The 15665-nt window shown below is 40.3% G+C and overlaps 1 pseudogene; it reads right to left on the bottom strand.

Moving 5' to 3' along the window:
• Nucleotides 1-1875: 1875 nt before the first annotated feature.
• LOC107538054 (ras-related protein Rab-18-like) lies at nucleotides 1876-3921 on the bottom strand (annotated as a pseudogene).
• Nucleotides 3922-15665: the final 11744 nt, after the last annotated feature.

Below are 15665 nucleotides of genomic sequence, written 5' to 3'. Positions count from 1 at the left end.
GTAATGATATTGCCCTGGGTCAAATTTTTATTGGATTTTACAAAATTATTTCACATACAACATTCTCTGGGGGCCCTGCTGGAGCAGGTGATGGCAGAAGATGGTGGGGAATGTGGGGCTGGGGAGCTAATATAAGAAGAGAGAACACCAAATGGATTTAGAAAAAGGTTGAGTCAAAAAGTATTTGATCTGCTGCAGAAATGACAGGCAGGTGGGGCAGAGGGGCAGAGGGGCAGAGGGGCAGAGGGGCAGAGGGAGAGGTACAGTTGGACCTCTAACGTCGCATCTTGGGAAGCTGCAAGTGAAACATTGCTGTGGGCCAGCCATGGGGGTCCGGGGATGTCAGATGGCCTGAGACTATGCAGGGACCTTATAGGAGACAGAGAAGATGGGTCCACAGGCTGCTGGAACGGAGTACAGTGCTCACATACCCCTCCCTGCACCTTCTTCAGCCCAAGGCTCTGGCCTGTTGCTGCCAGGACCCCAAGGCCAAAGCAAAGCGAGCCTTCAGATGGAGTAGCCCAGGGCAGGCCTATGGCAGCCCCTCCCTGCTACAGTGGCTACACTGAGGTACCTGTGGGACATGGGTTCCAACTAGCTTGGCTTTGTTACCTGCTGACTGAATGACACTGAGGAAGTCATTTAACCTCTTGAGCCTCAGTTTTCTCACTATATGAGGAAGAGGAGTGTTGGGAGAATTCAAGGAGATGACTAATGGAGAGGGCTGGCACAGGTGGATGCCCATACATGGCAGCTGCCATATATGTATATATTTTTTTAGAAAACCGAGTACTGTGGGAAAAATTTATTAGTCTGTAGAGATTGGTTTTAATAAAATATTGACTACTTGTTACAATAAATTACCAAGATTTTCATTGCAACAGTATTTTCCCACAGGCATCAAAATCTGGAAACAATATGTCTTTCTCAAATTGTCATTTAGTGTTTTTTATCCCAACCCTCAAAACACAGACGTAGGTTTTTGAATATTGACAAGCCATTTACGGAAGTCATAAGACACAGCTATTCATAAACATTACACAAGCTGCGATGGAGGTACCTGGGCACCAACATTTATAGAAAAAGGTGCTGGTTTAAATGTGTAAGTACTAACATGAGCCACATAAACATACTATTTATGTCTTTCCAAAACCAAAACGGGGAAAACCTTATCGCCATTTTGCCGAACACCACACAACTAAAAATCCTGCACAAAGGGTCATGAATCCAATGTACATATCACAGAATTAAAACTCCAGTAAGCAACTGAGCTACTCATTGAAGTAAATTAAAAAAATCAAACTTCTTTAACATATCAATGCTATTTTAAAAGCGTCATCAGAACAAAGATTTAATTATAAACTGGCCTGGATTGCATCCTGCAAAGAAAATTTCACTTAGTACCAAAGGAGAATCTGTCGGCAAACATCTTAGGAAAGCTGTGGAATCATGCTCTTTATTTTTCTTGAAGAAATTCACCAGGATGGATACCTGTAATGGCCCAGTGGTTCTAGAAATTCTACATATCAATTCAGTAATTGATAGGAGCATTTAAGCAAAAAGATCAAAAGTAGACCTTGCTCTAACATATAGTAGATAGGTGGATTTTTAAAAATCACATGATAAATGTAAATCATAAAATCAAGTATACTTATAAAGGTACACCAGTTTTATGTTACATAGAAAACTATAGACTGCAAATTGTGCATACTTAACATAACATTTTACCTGGAAAAGCCAATGAGTGAGATTTCTTGTAAATACTTACACCATGATACAAAACAAATATGTGCAAACCGCAAGGCCCCTAAAATAGTAAAGAGTTTATATACAGAAAGATGTCACTATCTGATCAAATATGACATTTCCCAGAGTTTATAACACAGAACAATAACCTCCACAGGCCTCCATGTCCTTCTTCCCTGTGTGAGAGTTTGATTCCCTTTTTCTGGTTCTCACTTTCCCACAGTCCAGGCATAAAAGGTACACCATCACAGGTTTTTGCATTTGCCTCTATAAATAACATGGAATGTTTTTGTGCAAATTTCAGGCCTTTGTTTCTATCAACTTCATGATTTTCCTTATCAATTTTATTTCCAACTAGCATGTTTACTATGTCATTTCTCATACAGTATGTTTCCAATTCATTTAAACCAATTATCCAGTTTAACAAAGGTGTCTCTTCTTGTGACATCATAAACTAATATAACACCCTGTGCTCCTCTATAATAGCTGGGAGTTAATGTTCTGAACCTCTCTTGACCATCAGTATCCCATATTGCAAGTTTAGCCTTATTTCCATCCACTGAATTTGGTTTCACTTTAAAGTCAACACCTATTGTTGCTGCAAGTTCTGGATCAAAAGTATCACCTGCGAACCTCAAGAGCAGGCTAGGCTTGTCCATGCCGCCCTTGCTAATGACGAGGATCCTCGTCCGTCCAACCCTTGCCACCTCTCAGCCCAGCTGCCCCTGTCTGGCTCTCAACACTTCACCAAGAACTGGCCATGCATTCACACTGTTCTGGGGCTGCCATCTTCTTTCAACAGCTGCCATTTTTATCACTCTTGTAATTTAGTCATTCTTGTTTCCTTTTATAAATTTCCATTAGATCTACCCTCTGCCAGGCACTGGGCATAGACAGTGAAAAGTGCCTGACCTTGTGGAGCTTACATTATATAAGGGAGACCAACACCAAAGAAAATAAGAAAGTAAAATAAATTATATTTTACGTGGTGATAGGTGCTATGGGAAAAATTAAGCAAGAACTGGGCTTTCTGAGAATGGGGTGCAATTCAAACAAATGGTCAGGGAAGGCCTTATTGAGAATGTGACCCTTGAGTCTAGATGTAAAAGAGGCAAGAGAGTGAGCTAGAAGAATCTGAGATGGAGGGAACAGTAAGTGCAAAGGCCCTGAGGTGGGGCATGCCTGGCATGTAGGAGGGACATCAGAGGCCAGCTTGGTGGAAGCAGAGTGGGTGGGGAGGAGGAGTGAGGGGAGAGTGGAAAACATGAGGTCTGAGAGGGGATGGGGACGAATTTAGAAGATCATGTAGGCTGTGAGGGCTTTGTCTTTCCTCTGAGTGTGACAGGAGCCATTACAGGGCCATCCTTCTCCCTGACGAATGCTGGAGAAGTGAATGGGAGGTTTGCCATCTCTTTCCCTGCCCCAGTGAGCTGACCTTGTGCTCCCCTCACAAGACAGGATAGATGGGCCAGAGTCATTGACATCTCAGAAAGTCCCCTGGAGACAGCTGCAGCCTATGACTGAGAAGGATGGGGCTGGGGAAAACTGAGCGGAACCTCAGGCCCTGGCCCCAGCCCCTCTGCAAACCCTTCTGCCTCTGGCCATCACCTCAGGCCACAGTGGCCGTGTCTTCCTTCCTTGGGTTCCAGCCCTCTCCTGCCCTCCAAGTCCCAGGCACCCAGCCTATCGACTCCAACCATGGTTTCTCTTTGGACAATCTCAACAAGAACAGGAATGAAATTAATTTAATCTGTGAGAATAAGCACCTACAAAGATGAACAGAGCTGGACAGACCCAGTTGAGAGCCCCAGGACAGCAGGAAGCACCCAAGACCAGGAGGAAAACATAACCCTCTAGGATCTAGGACCAGCCAAGGGCAAAGGCTGGAGACACAGTACATGGTCCTTCCAAATCAACCTGCTTCCTCTGAGCACCCATACTGGGCCAGGTGCAGCACCAAGCCTAGGGACACAGTCAAGACCAACTGAGTCCAAGGTCACAGTGCCAGCTAGAGGAGAAAGAGGAGCTAGTATGCAGCCCCTGCTCCACTTGCTAAGCCCTGCACCCTGGTGTGGGACTGTGTCTGCCTCGAGGAAAGATGTCTCTTTCTAATTCATACAAAAGCACTCTATGGACTAGAAGTGACCTTACCTTAGTGCCTGTACCTGATACCATTGTAATTAACCTAGTTATTAATAACAGGAAAAGAGGAAAGGGAAGGCCAAATATTATTGGCATGTCATTTGGGTAGCTTCACCAGGAAGCTAAAGCTTTACACTCTCCAGGGAGCCAATGGTCTATTCCCTGCAGGTCCCTGGGGGAAGGGACCGGACAGGGAGGAGAATAGCCACATGCTTAGCAAAGTTGTGGTGATGTTGGGAATGTACTTGCTTGTCAGTCACACCTGGGAACAGGTCATTGGCCAGAATGGGCATGACCACTGCAAGGGCATGAAATTTGGGATATTTCTCTGAACAAAGGAACTCGCTGTCTTGTGCTCTTGTGCTCTTGGTTCCTCTTATGCTCTTGGGAATCTTATTGCTCAGGGTGCACTCAGGGTCATGTGGACCTCCACCCACAATAGACTGATGGACTGTAACTAGCCTGATGCTGAACTGGACTAGGTTGCAACGTGAAACAGAAACTCTGGACACTGACTTTGCTTTTAGCTTTTCTGAAACCCCAGCTACACTTCTATGACTGAAATGGGACTTTAGAAATCCAAGGACGTAATTCCATGCAAATAAAAATCACTCGTCCTCCCATGCAAGTCTCAGAAAATTCTTTTTCTCGAGATATTATAAGGACCCAAGTGGGGAAGAGCACACCACAATTTCTCTGATAACACACCAAGGTGCTCCCTATGCAGTATTGACAGAACCAAGGCAGGACAGGATAGGCACAGGGATACTATGAGACAGATCAGTAAAGAAAAAATCAGTGCTCACAGTTTAGTCACAGGCATCAGGCCAGGAATGCCAGAGGAGCTAGCCCAAACGGAATATCCTCAAGAAGGCACTGGAAGTAGCCAGGTGAACACTGGGAGGGTGAGGAGGAGTAGGGGGGTGGTATCCAGGGAACAGCCATGACAAGGGTCTAGAGGCAGGAGGAAGCATGGTTTAGACAATGGCAAATAGCTTGAGCAAAGGGGCTTGCAGGGGAGTGGAAGAGGAGGCAGGGGAGCTAGGGAGCTTTGGAGCAGGCTCTAAGCAGGATCTTATGAGGGAATCAGATTTGCCTTTTAGTGCAGCGTCTCTGGCTCCAGTGCAGAGGTTGAATTAGAGAAGTCAAGTGGACCAGTGAGGCATCCAGGAGAAAGATGGGGTGCCCGAGTGGGGTGAGAGTGGGGGCATGGTATGAGAAGCATCCGGAGGAGCCAGGCTTAGCTAGGCAGATGAGGTCAGGATGCTGCAGGCCAGGGACTAGAAGGAGAATGTTCAGTGGCAGAGCAGATCTAAGGGAAGAGGTCTGTTCATTCCCACCAGCCGAAGGTCAGGGAACAAGGTTTATATCCAGGCGTTCTCATACCAAAGACCTAAGCTTCCTCTTTCCACTGCTGCCTGCTGCTTTCTATCCATTCCCTCCATATCTTTGCTAATCCCCCCACTTACCCACCCAAGTGCCCAAACAGGAAGCCCTAGGAAGTTCACAAACAGAAAGCCCTAGAGAAAGAGCAACAGAAAAGCTTTGCCAAGTCAAGTTATTTTTACTGAGTGCCCAGATATTTTTTAAAAAAATACAAAGCCCACAGGGATGCATACCTTCTAGGGTCTCACTAAACCCAGCCTGGCTGGCCCGAATATTTGCCGTGTTGCCAAGGTAACCACCAGTTGGTTCTGTAAGCTGGCATCTATGGAACCAAAGATTAGGAAGATTCAGACAGCTATTCAGGGCCTGGAATCAGAAACCATTGGTGAAGTCAAGAAGCACCCCAAATATCTCCTATGTGGGGCATGATGATTCTCCTGAAGCTGCCCCCAAGAGACAGGAGGTGTGAGATGGGATTAGTGGCATCCTGGGGAGGCACATACAGGCCACAAACAAGCTCAGTGGCTCAGGCTGTACAGCATGGCTGGGGAGGCTGGCTAGGCCTGCAGGTCCTGGCCTCTCACTTCCTCTCTTGCTCTGGGCAGCTACCCTGGGCACCCATAGGGTGTATTGGCTATTTTTATGAGGATCTGCCCACCCTATGTCCAGGGGAAACTTGGGGCAGAAACAAGCATAGACGGAAAAAGAGAGGCAATCCCGGTGCAGTGAAATTGAAGAGGCTCTGGGAGGATGCACCCCCCCCCCCCCACATTCCTGTCAGCTGGCCCACCAGCAATTCCACCATTAGGAATATACAAATTCCCTCAGAGTTTGGAAATACACTGGAAGGGCAGGACAACTTAATGCAGGGCAGCAATCCCAACTGCAATAGCCCAGACCCACACAGAATCCAGCCTCTGTTCACACACCCTGAGGAATGCAGAGCTCACCACCTCAAGAAGCAGTTTGTCATCTTGGACACCACAGTGACTGGTAGAAGATCCCAGGGAAAGGCTGGGACTGAGTGAGGCTATGATAATCTTGTGGGGGTGAAAAAAATATTAACACTGTTCCTCCCACCTTCTAAATTCTTCTGGCTAGGCTTATTATCAAATTAATGGAGACAAATTAACTGGGAAAAATTAAGTTTTTAATACATGCACTTGGAGAATTCACATAGGCATGAAAATTGCAAGCACAGTGAGGCAACATTGGGTATATAAGACATTTTATGGGTGAAGGAGAAAGGCAGGGAATGGGGTACTAGATTTTAGAAGTGAGAATGGGTGATTTATAGGTAGTTGAAAAAGAGTGGAATATACATGACAGGCAAATTTTTGTTAGATCACTCAGAAACAATGGGATAGATGGGTTATCTATCTAACAGGAGCTGGCCTGTGGCCCTCCTATTTACCATATTTATTTTATTTTTAATGTAATAATTATTACATTTTATTTTTATTTTTTTTAACTTTATCTTTATTGTTGAAAATATTACAGATGTTCCCTTTTTTCCCCATTAACCTCTTCCACCACCCCCACCAACTTCTTGCCCCAGGCCTTCACTACACTATTGTCTGTGTCCATGGGTTATGTATATATGCATATAAATTCTTTGGTTAATCTCTTCCCAACCACCCACCCACCCCCACTGCCCCTCTGAGATTCGTCAGTCTGTTCCATGTTTCTATGTCACTGAAACTATTTTGTTCATCAGTTTATTAAGTTCTTTAGATTCCACACAAAAGTGAGACCATGTGATATTTGTCTTTCTCTGCCTGGTTTATTTTGCTTAGCATAATTTTCTCCAGGTCCATCCATACTGTCCCAAAGGGTATGAGATCCTTCTTCTTTACAGCTTCATAGTATTCCATGGTGTAAATGTCCCACAGATTTTTTATCCACTCATCTACTGATGGGCACTTGGGCTGTTTCCAGGTCTTAGCTATTATAAATTGCCCTGCTATGAACATAAGGGTGCATAAGTTCTTTCTGATAAGTGTTTCAGCATTCTGAAGATATATTTCTAGATGTGGGATCATGGGGTCAAAAGGAAGCTCCATTTTTAATTTTTTGAGGAACCTCCATACTGTTTTCCATAGTGGTTGCCCCAGTCTGCATTCCCACCAGCAGTTCATCAGGGCTCCCCTTTCTCCACATCCTCACCAGAACGTGTCATTTGTTGATTTGTTGATGGCAGCCATTCTTACAGGTGTGAAGTGATACCTCATTGTGGTTTTAATTTTTATCTTTCTAATGATTAGCAATGTTGAGCATTTTTTCAAATGTCTCTTGGCCATCCATATGTCCTCTTTGGAGAAGTATCTACTCAGGTCCTTTGCCCATTTTTTAATTGGATTGTTTGTCTTCCTCCTGCTGAGTTGTATGAGTTCTTTGTACACTTTGGAAATTAGCACCTTATCAGATGTATCCTTGGCAAATATGTTCTCCCAGACCGTGGGGTTCCTTTGTATTTTGAGGCTGTTTTCCTTTGATGTGCAGATTTTTAGTTTGATATAGTCCCATTTGTTTATTTTTTCTTTTGTTTCTCTTGCCCTAGGAGATGTATCAGTGAAAATTCCACTACGTGAGATGTCTGTGACTTTACTGCCTATGTTTTCTTCCAGGATTTTTATGGTTTCATGACTTATGTTTAAGTCTTTTATCCATTTTGAATTTATTCTTGTGTATGGAGTAAGTTGGTGATCTAGTTTTGTTTTTTTGCAGGTAGCTGTCCAATTTTCCCAGCACCATTTATTGAAAAGACTGTCTTTACTCCATATTATGCTCTTAACTCCTTTGTCAAATATTAATTGACCATAACAGCTTGGGTCCATTTCTGGGATCTCTGTTCTGTTTCATTGATCTGTATGTCTCTTGTTGTACCAATACCAGGCTGTTTTGATTACAGTGGCTTTTTAGTATAGTTTCATATCTGGTAAAGTGATCCCTCAAATTCTGTTCTTCTTTCTCAAGATGGCTGTGGCTATTCAGGGTCCTTTTTGGGTCCATGTAAATTTTTGGAATATTTGCTCTAGCTCTGTGAAATATGCTGTTGGTGTTTTAATAGGAATTGCATTGAATCTATACATTGCTTTGAATAGTATGGACATTTTAATAATATTAATTCTTCCAATCCATGAGCATGGTGTATTCTTCCACTTGTTTATATCTCCTCTATTTCTTTTTTCAGTGTCCTGTAGTTTTCCGAGTATAGGCCTTTTACATCCTTGGTTAAGTTTATTCCCAGGTATCTTATTTTTTTAGTTGCAATGGTAAATGGTATTGTTTTTTTAAGTTTCTCTTTCTGAGAGATTATTGTTGGTGTATAAAAATGCCATAGCGTTTTGGTTGTTAATTTTGTATCCAGCTATCTTGCCAAATTCATTTATCAAATCTAGTGATACTTTGATGGAGTCTTTAGGGTTTTCTATGTACAACATCATGTTATCTGCGAATAGTGAGTTTTATTTCCTCCTTTCCAATTTGGATACCTTTTATGTTTTCTTCCTGTCTGATGGTTGTGGCAAGGGCTTCCAGCACTTTGTTGAATAATAGTAGCGAAAGCAGACAACCCTGTCTTATTCCTGTTTTTAAGAGAAATGGTTTTAGTTTTTGACCATTGACTATGACGTTGGCTCTAGGTTTATGATATATGGCCTTTATTATGTTGAGGTATAATTCCTCTATTCCCACTTTGCTAAGAGGTTTTATCAAAAATGGGTGCTGGATTTTGTTGAATGCTTTTTCTGCATCTATTGATATGATCATATGGTTTTTGTCTTCATTTTGTTTATATGATTTATCACATTTATTGATTTGTGAGTATTATACCAGCCTTGAATCCCTGGGATAATTCCCACTTGGTTGTGGCATATGATCTTTTTAATGTATTGCTGAATCCAGTTTGCTAGTATTTTAGTGAGGATTTTAGCATCTATGTTCATCAGGGATATTGGCCTGTAATTTTCTTTCTTTGTAGTGTCTTTATTTGGTTTTGGGATTAGGATAATGCTGGCCTCATACAAAGAGCTTGAGAGTCTTCCCTTCTTTTGAATTTTCTGGAAGAGTTTGAGAAGAGGTCTTAGTTCTTCTTTGAATGTTTGGTAAAACTCATCTGGAAATCCATCTGACCCAGGACTTTTGTTTGCTGGTAGATTTTTGATGACTGCTTCAGTATCATTAGTTGTTATCAGCCTATTCAGGTTTTCTGATTCTTCCTGATTCAGCTTTGGGAGATTGTATGTTTCTAGGAATTTGTCCATTTCACCCACGTTGTCTGGTTTGTTGGCATATAGCTGCACATAGTATTTTCTCACAAGCTTTTGTATTTCTGTTGGGTCAGTTGTTATATCGCCTCTTTCATTTCTGATTTTATTTATTAGGGTCCTCTCTCTTTGTTTCTTGGTAAGTCTGGCTAAAGGTGCATCAATCTTGTTTATCTTTTCAAAGAACCAGCTCTTGGTTTCATTGCTTGTTTTTATTGTATTTTTAGTTTCTATGTGATTTATTTCCACCCTGGTCTTTACTATTTCCTTCCTCCTACTTAACTTGGGCTTTTCTTGTTGTTCTCTAAGTCTTTAAGTGGTAGGGTTAGATAATTTATTAGAAGTTTTTCTTGTTTTTTGAGGAGACCTGTACTGCTATGAATTTCCCTCTCAGGACTGCTTTCATTGTGTCCCATAGATTTGGAGTCCCATTTTCATTTTTTTCCAAGAGGTTTTTAATAGCTTTCTTAAACTCTTTGGTAACCCATTCTTTGTTAAATAGCATGTTATTTAGCTTTCATGTGTTTGAATGTTTTTTAGCAGTTTTATTGCAGTTGACTTCTAATTTCATGCCATTGTGATCTGAGAAGATGCTTGGTATGATTTCAATCTTTTTGAACTTGTAAGACTTGCTTTGTGTCCTAACATGTTGTCTATTTTTGCAAATGTCCCACGTGCACTTGAGAAGAATGTATATTCTGTATCTTTGGGGTGGAATGTTCTGTAAATGTTAATTAACTCCACCTGATCTAATGTATCATTTAGGATTGCTGTGTCCTTGTTGATTTTTTGTATAGAAGATCCATCCAGTGATGTCAGTGGGATGTTAAAGTCTCCTACTATCATTGTGTTGCTGTTGATCTCTCCCTTAAAGTCTCCCAGAAGTTTTTAAAATATATTTTGAAGATTCTATATTGAATGCATATGTATTTATCAGAGTTATATCCTCTTTTGGATCGATCCCTTTAGAATTATGTAGTGACCATAATTGTCTCTCATTATGGTCTTTATTTTAAAGTCTATTTGGGCCAATATGAGTATTGCTACCTCAGATTTTTCTCCATGGAAATTTTTTTCTATCCCTTCACTGTCATCCTGTGTGAGTCCTTTGTTCTGAGGTGGGTCTCTTATAGGCAGCATAAATATCGGTCATGTTTTCTTACCCATTTGTCTTTTTAGTAGAGCATTTATTCCATTTACATTTAAGATTATTACTGATAGCTACTTATTTATTGCCATTCTTTCTTTATATCTGTGTTCCTTTCTTTCTCTATATTTCTTCTTCTTCCACCAGCCCCTTTAGCATTTCTTGTAATGCTGGTTTGGTAGTAATGAACTCCGATAGCCTTTTTCTACCTGTGAAGCTCTTTATTTCATCATCTTTTTTGTTTGCTTGTTTGTTTGTTTAAAATATTACAGATGTCCCTTTTTCTCCCCAATGACCCACTCTACCCTATCCCATTCCCCTCCCCTGTCCCTCTCCCCACCTTGTCAATGTCCTTGGGTTGTGCATATATGCATATAAGTTCTTTGGTTAATCTCTCCCCCTCCACCCACCTGCCCTCCTCCATCCCTCTGACATTTGTCATTCTGATCTATGCTTCCATGTCATTGAATCTATTCTGTTCATCAGTTAATTATGACCTTTAGATTCCACATATAAGCCAGATCATGTGATGTTTGTTTTTCTCTGCCTGGCTTATTTCACTTAGCATAATATTCTCCAGGTCCATCCACACAGTCCCAAAGGATATGAGACCCCTCTTCTTTACAGCTGCATAGTATCCCATGGTGTATATTTCCCACAGATTTTTTTTATCCACTCATCTACTGATGGACACGGGTTATTCAGAGATCTTAGCTATTGTAAATTGTCCTGCTATGAACATAGGGGTGCATATATTCTTTTTGATGAATGTTTCAGGATTCTTAGGATATATTCCTAGAAGTGGGATCACTGGGTCAAAAAGTAGTTCCATTTTTAATTTTTCAAGGAAACTCCATACTGTTTTCCATAATGGTTACCCCAGTCTGCATTCCCACCAGCAGTGTACTAAGGTTCCCCTTTTTAAACAACCTCGTCAGCACGTGTAATTTGTTGATTTGTTGATAGTAGCCATTCTTACAGGTGAGAAGTGATACCTAATTGTGGTTTTAATTTGCATCTCTCTGATGATTAACAACATTGAGCATTTTCTCATGTGTCTCTTGGCCATCTGTATGTCCTCTTTGGAGAAGTGTCTATTCAGGTCCTTTGCCCATTTCTTATTTGGGTTGTATTCCTCCTGTTGAGTAGTATGAGTTCTTTGTACACTTTGGAAATTAGCCCCTTATCAGATACATCATTGGCAAATATGTTTTCCCAGACTGTGGGGTTCCTCTGTATTTTGAGGCTGTTTTGCTGTGCAGAAGCTTTTCAGTTTGATGTAATCCCATATATTTATTTTTTCTTTTGTTTCTTTTGCCCTAGGAGATGTATCAGTGAAAATTCCACTACATGAGATGTCTATGACTTTACTACCCATGTTTTCTTCCAGGATTTTTATAGTTTCGTGACTTCCTTTTAAGTATTTTATCCATTTTGAGTTTATTTTTGTGTATGGTGAAAGTTGTTGATCTAGTTTCATTTTTTGCATGCATCTATCCAATTTTCCCAGTACCACTTATTGAAGAGACTGTCTTTACTCCATTCTATGCTCTTGCCTTCTTTGCCAAATATTAACTGACCATAATGGTGTGGGTCTGTTTCTGGGGTCTCTGTTTTGTTCCATTGATCTATATGTCTGGTAGTGTACAAATACCAGGCTGTTTTGATTACAATGGCTCTGTATTACAGTTTGAAGTCCAGTAATGTGATCCCTCCAACTCTGTTCTTTTTGCTCAAGATGGCTGCAGCTATTTGGGGTCTTTTTTGGTTCCACATAAATTTTTGAAATGTTTGTTGCAGATGTGTGAAATATGCTGTTGGTATTTTAATAAGAATTGCACTGAATCTATAAATTGCTTTGGGTAGTATGGACATTTTAATGATATTAATTCTTCCAATCCATAAGCATGTTATTTTATTCCTCTTGTTTAAATCTTCCTCTATTTCTTTTTTCAGTGTCCCGTAGTTTTCAAAGTATAGGTCTTTTATATCCTTGGTTAAGTTTATTCCTAGGTATCTTATTTTTTTAGTTGCAATGGTAAATGGTATTGCTTTTTTAGTTTTTCTCCCTGAAAGTTTACTGTTGGTGTATAAGAATGCCATTGATTTTAGGATGTTGATTTTGTATCCAGCTACCTTGCCAAATTCATTTATCAAATCTAGTAGTACTTTGATGGAGTCTTCAGGGTTTTCTATGTACAGTATCATGTCATCTGCAAATAATGAATTTTACTTCCTCCTTTCCAATTTGGATGCCTTTTATGTTTTCTTCCTGTCTGATGGCTGTGGCAAGGACTTCCAGTACTATGTTGAATAAGAGTGGTGAAAGTGGACATCCTTGTGCTGTTCCTGTTTTTAATGGAAATGGTTTTAGTTTTTGACCATTGAGTATGATGTTGGCTGTAGATTTGTTATATATGGCCTTTATTATGTTGAGGTATGATCCCTCTATTCCCACTTTGCTGAGAGTTTTTATCCAAAATGGGTGCTGGATTTTGTCTAATGCTTTTTCTGCATCTATTGATATGATCATATGATTTTTGTCCTTCGTTTTGTTTATGTGATGTATTACATTTATTGACTTGCAAATGTTGTACCAGACTTGCATCCCCAGAATAAATCCCACTTGGTCGTGGCATATGATCTTTTTAATGTATTGCTGGATCCGGCTTGCTAGTATTTTAGTGAGGATTTTAGCATGTATGTTCATCAAGGATATTAGCCTGTAATTTTCTTTCTTTGTAGTGTCTTTATCTGGTTTTGGGATTAGGATGATGCTGCCCTAATAAAAAGAGTTTGGGTGTTTTTCCTCCTCTTGAATTTTCTGGAATAGTTTGAATAGAATAGGTGTTAATTCTTCTTTGAATGTTTGGTAAAACCCACCTGGAAATCCATCTGGTCCAGGACTTTTGTTTGCTAGGAGTTTTTTGATTACTACTTCAATTTCATTTGTTGTTATCAGCCTATTCAGGTTTTCTGCTTCTTCTTGATTCAGCTTTGGAAGGTTGTATGCTTCTAGGAATTTGTCCATTTCCCCCATGTTGTCCAATTTATTGGCATATAGTTGCTCATAGTATTTTCTTACAATCCTTTGCATTTCTGTTGTGTCGGTTGTTACATCGTCTCTTTCATTTTTTATTTTATTTATTTGGGTCCTCTCTCTTTGTTTCTTTTTCTTGTTTTTTTTTTTTTTTTAATATATCTTTATTGATGTCAGAGAGAGGAAGGAAGAGGGAGAGAGAGAGATAGAAACATCAGTGATGAGAGAGTCATTGATCGGCTGCAGCCCCCAACTTGGGCATGTGCCCTGACCGGGAATTGAACCCCGATCTCCTGGATCCTAGGTCGATGCCCAACCGCTGAGCCCCACCCCACCTGGCTCTCTTTGTTTCTTAGTGAGTCTGGCTAAAGGTGCATCAATCTTATTTACCTTTTCAAAGAACCAGTTCTCGGTTTCATTGATTTTTTGTATTGTTTTTTAGTCTCTATATCATTAATTTCTGCTCTGATTTTTATTATTTCCTTTCTTCTACTTCCTTGGGGCTTTTCTTGCTGTTCTCATTCTAGTTCTTTCAGTTGTTGTGTTAGATAGTTCATTAGATGTTTTTCTTGTTTTTTGAGATAGGCCTATAATGCTGTGAATTTTCCTCTCAGGGCTGCTTTTGCCGTGTCCCATAGATTTTGGGTTGTTCTCTGTTCATTTTTGTTGCTTTCCATGAAGTGTTTGCTTTCTTCCTTGATCCATTGGTAACCCATTCATTGTTTAATAACATGCTATTTAGCCTCCATGTGTTTGAATATTTTTGAGTTTTTTAATAGTGGTTGATTTCTAGTTTCATGGCATTGTGATCCGAGAAGATGCTTGATATGATTTCAATCTTCTTGTTTTCACAGAGATTTGCCTTGTGCCTGAACATGTGATTATTTTTGAGAATGTTCCATGTGCACTTGAGAGGAATGTGTATTCTGCTGATTTGGCATGAAATGTTCTGTAAATGTCAATTAAATTCATTAGATCTAGTGAGTCACTTAAGGTCTGTGTTTCCTTGTTGATTTTTTGTCTTGATGATCTGTCAAATGCTGACAGTGGGGTGTTAAAGTCCCCCACTATGATTGTGTTGCTATCAATCTCCCCCTTAAAGTCTCCGAAGCAATTTTTTATATATTTAGGTGCTCCTATATTTGGTGCATAAATGTTTTAAGGGTTATTTTCTCCTGTTGGATTGATCCCTTTAGTATTATGTAGTGACCATCTTTGTCTCTCATTATTGTCTTTATTTTGAAGTCTATTTTGTCAGAAATCAGAATTGCTACTCCAGGTTTCTTTTCCTTTCCATTTGCATGGAATATTTTACTCCATCCCTTCACTTTTAGCCTGTGTGAGTCTTTTGCTCTCAGGTGGATGTCTTGTAGACAGCATGTATCTGGATCCTATTTTCTTATCCATTCAGTTACTCTATGTCTCTTGATTGGACCATTTATTCTGCTTACATTTAAGGTTACTATTGATATAAACTTATTTACTGCCATTTTTCCTCTTTATGCTGATGTACTTTTTTCTCACTATTCTTTCTTTTTCTTAAAGCAGTCCTTTTAGCATTTCTTGTAATGTTGGTTTGGTGGTACTGAACTCCTTTAATTTTTTTTTTTTTTTCCCTGGGAAGCTCTTTATTTCACCTTCAATTTTAAATGATAGTCTTGCTAGATAAAGCATTCTTGGTTGCATGTTCTTGCTTTTCATTACTTTGAAAACTTCATGGCACTCCCTTCTGGCCTGAAGAATTTTTGTTGAGAAATCAGCTGTTAGCCTTATGGTGGTTCCCTTGTAGGTCACCTCTTGTCTCTCTCTTGCAACCCTTAATATTTTCTCTTTGTGCTTGACATTTGCCATTTTAATTATGATATTTCTTGCAGTGGGTCTCTTTGGGTCCCTCTTTTGGAACCCTCTGTGCTTCCTGAACTTGTGTGGCTTTCTC

This window comes from Miniopterus natalensis, chromosome 1 (assembly GCF_054644295.1).
Source record: "Miniopterus natalensis isolate mMinNat1 chromosome 1, mMinNat1.hap1, whole genome shotgun sequence".
NCBI lineage: Eukaryota > Metazoa > Chordata > Mammalia > Chiroptera > Miniopteridae > Miniopterus > Miniopterus natalensis.
This window is presented reverse-complemented; position numbering and strand designations above follow the sequence as displayed.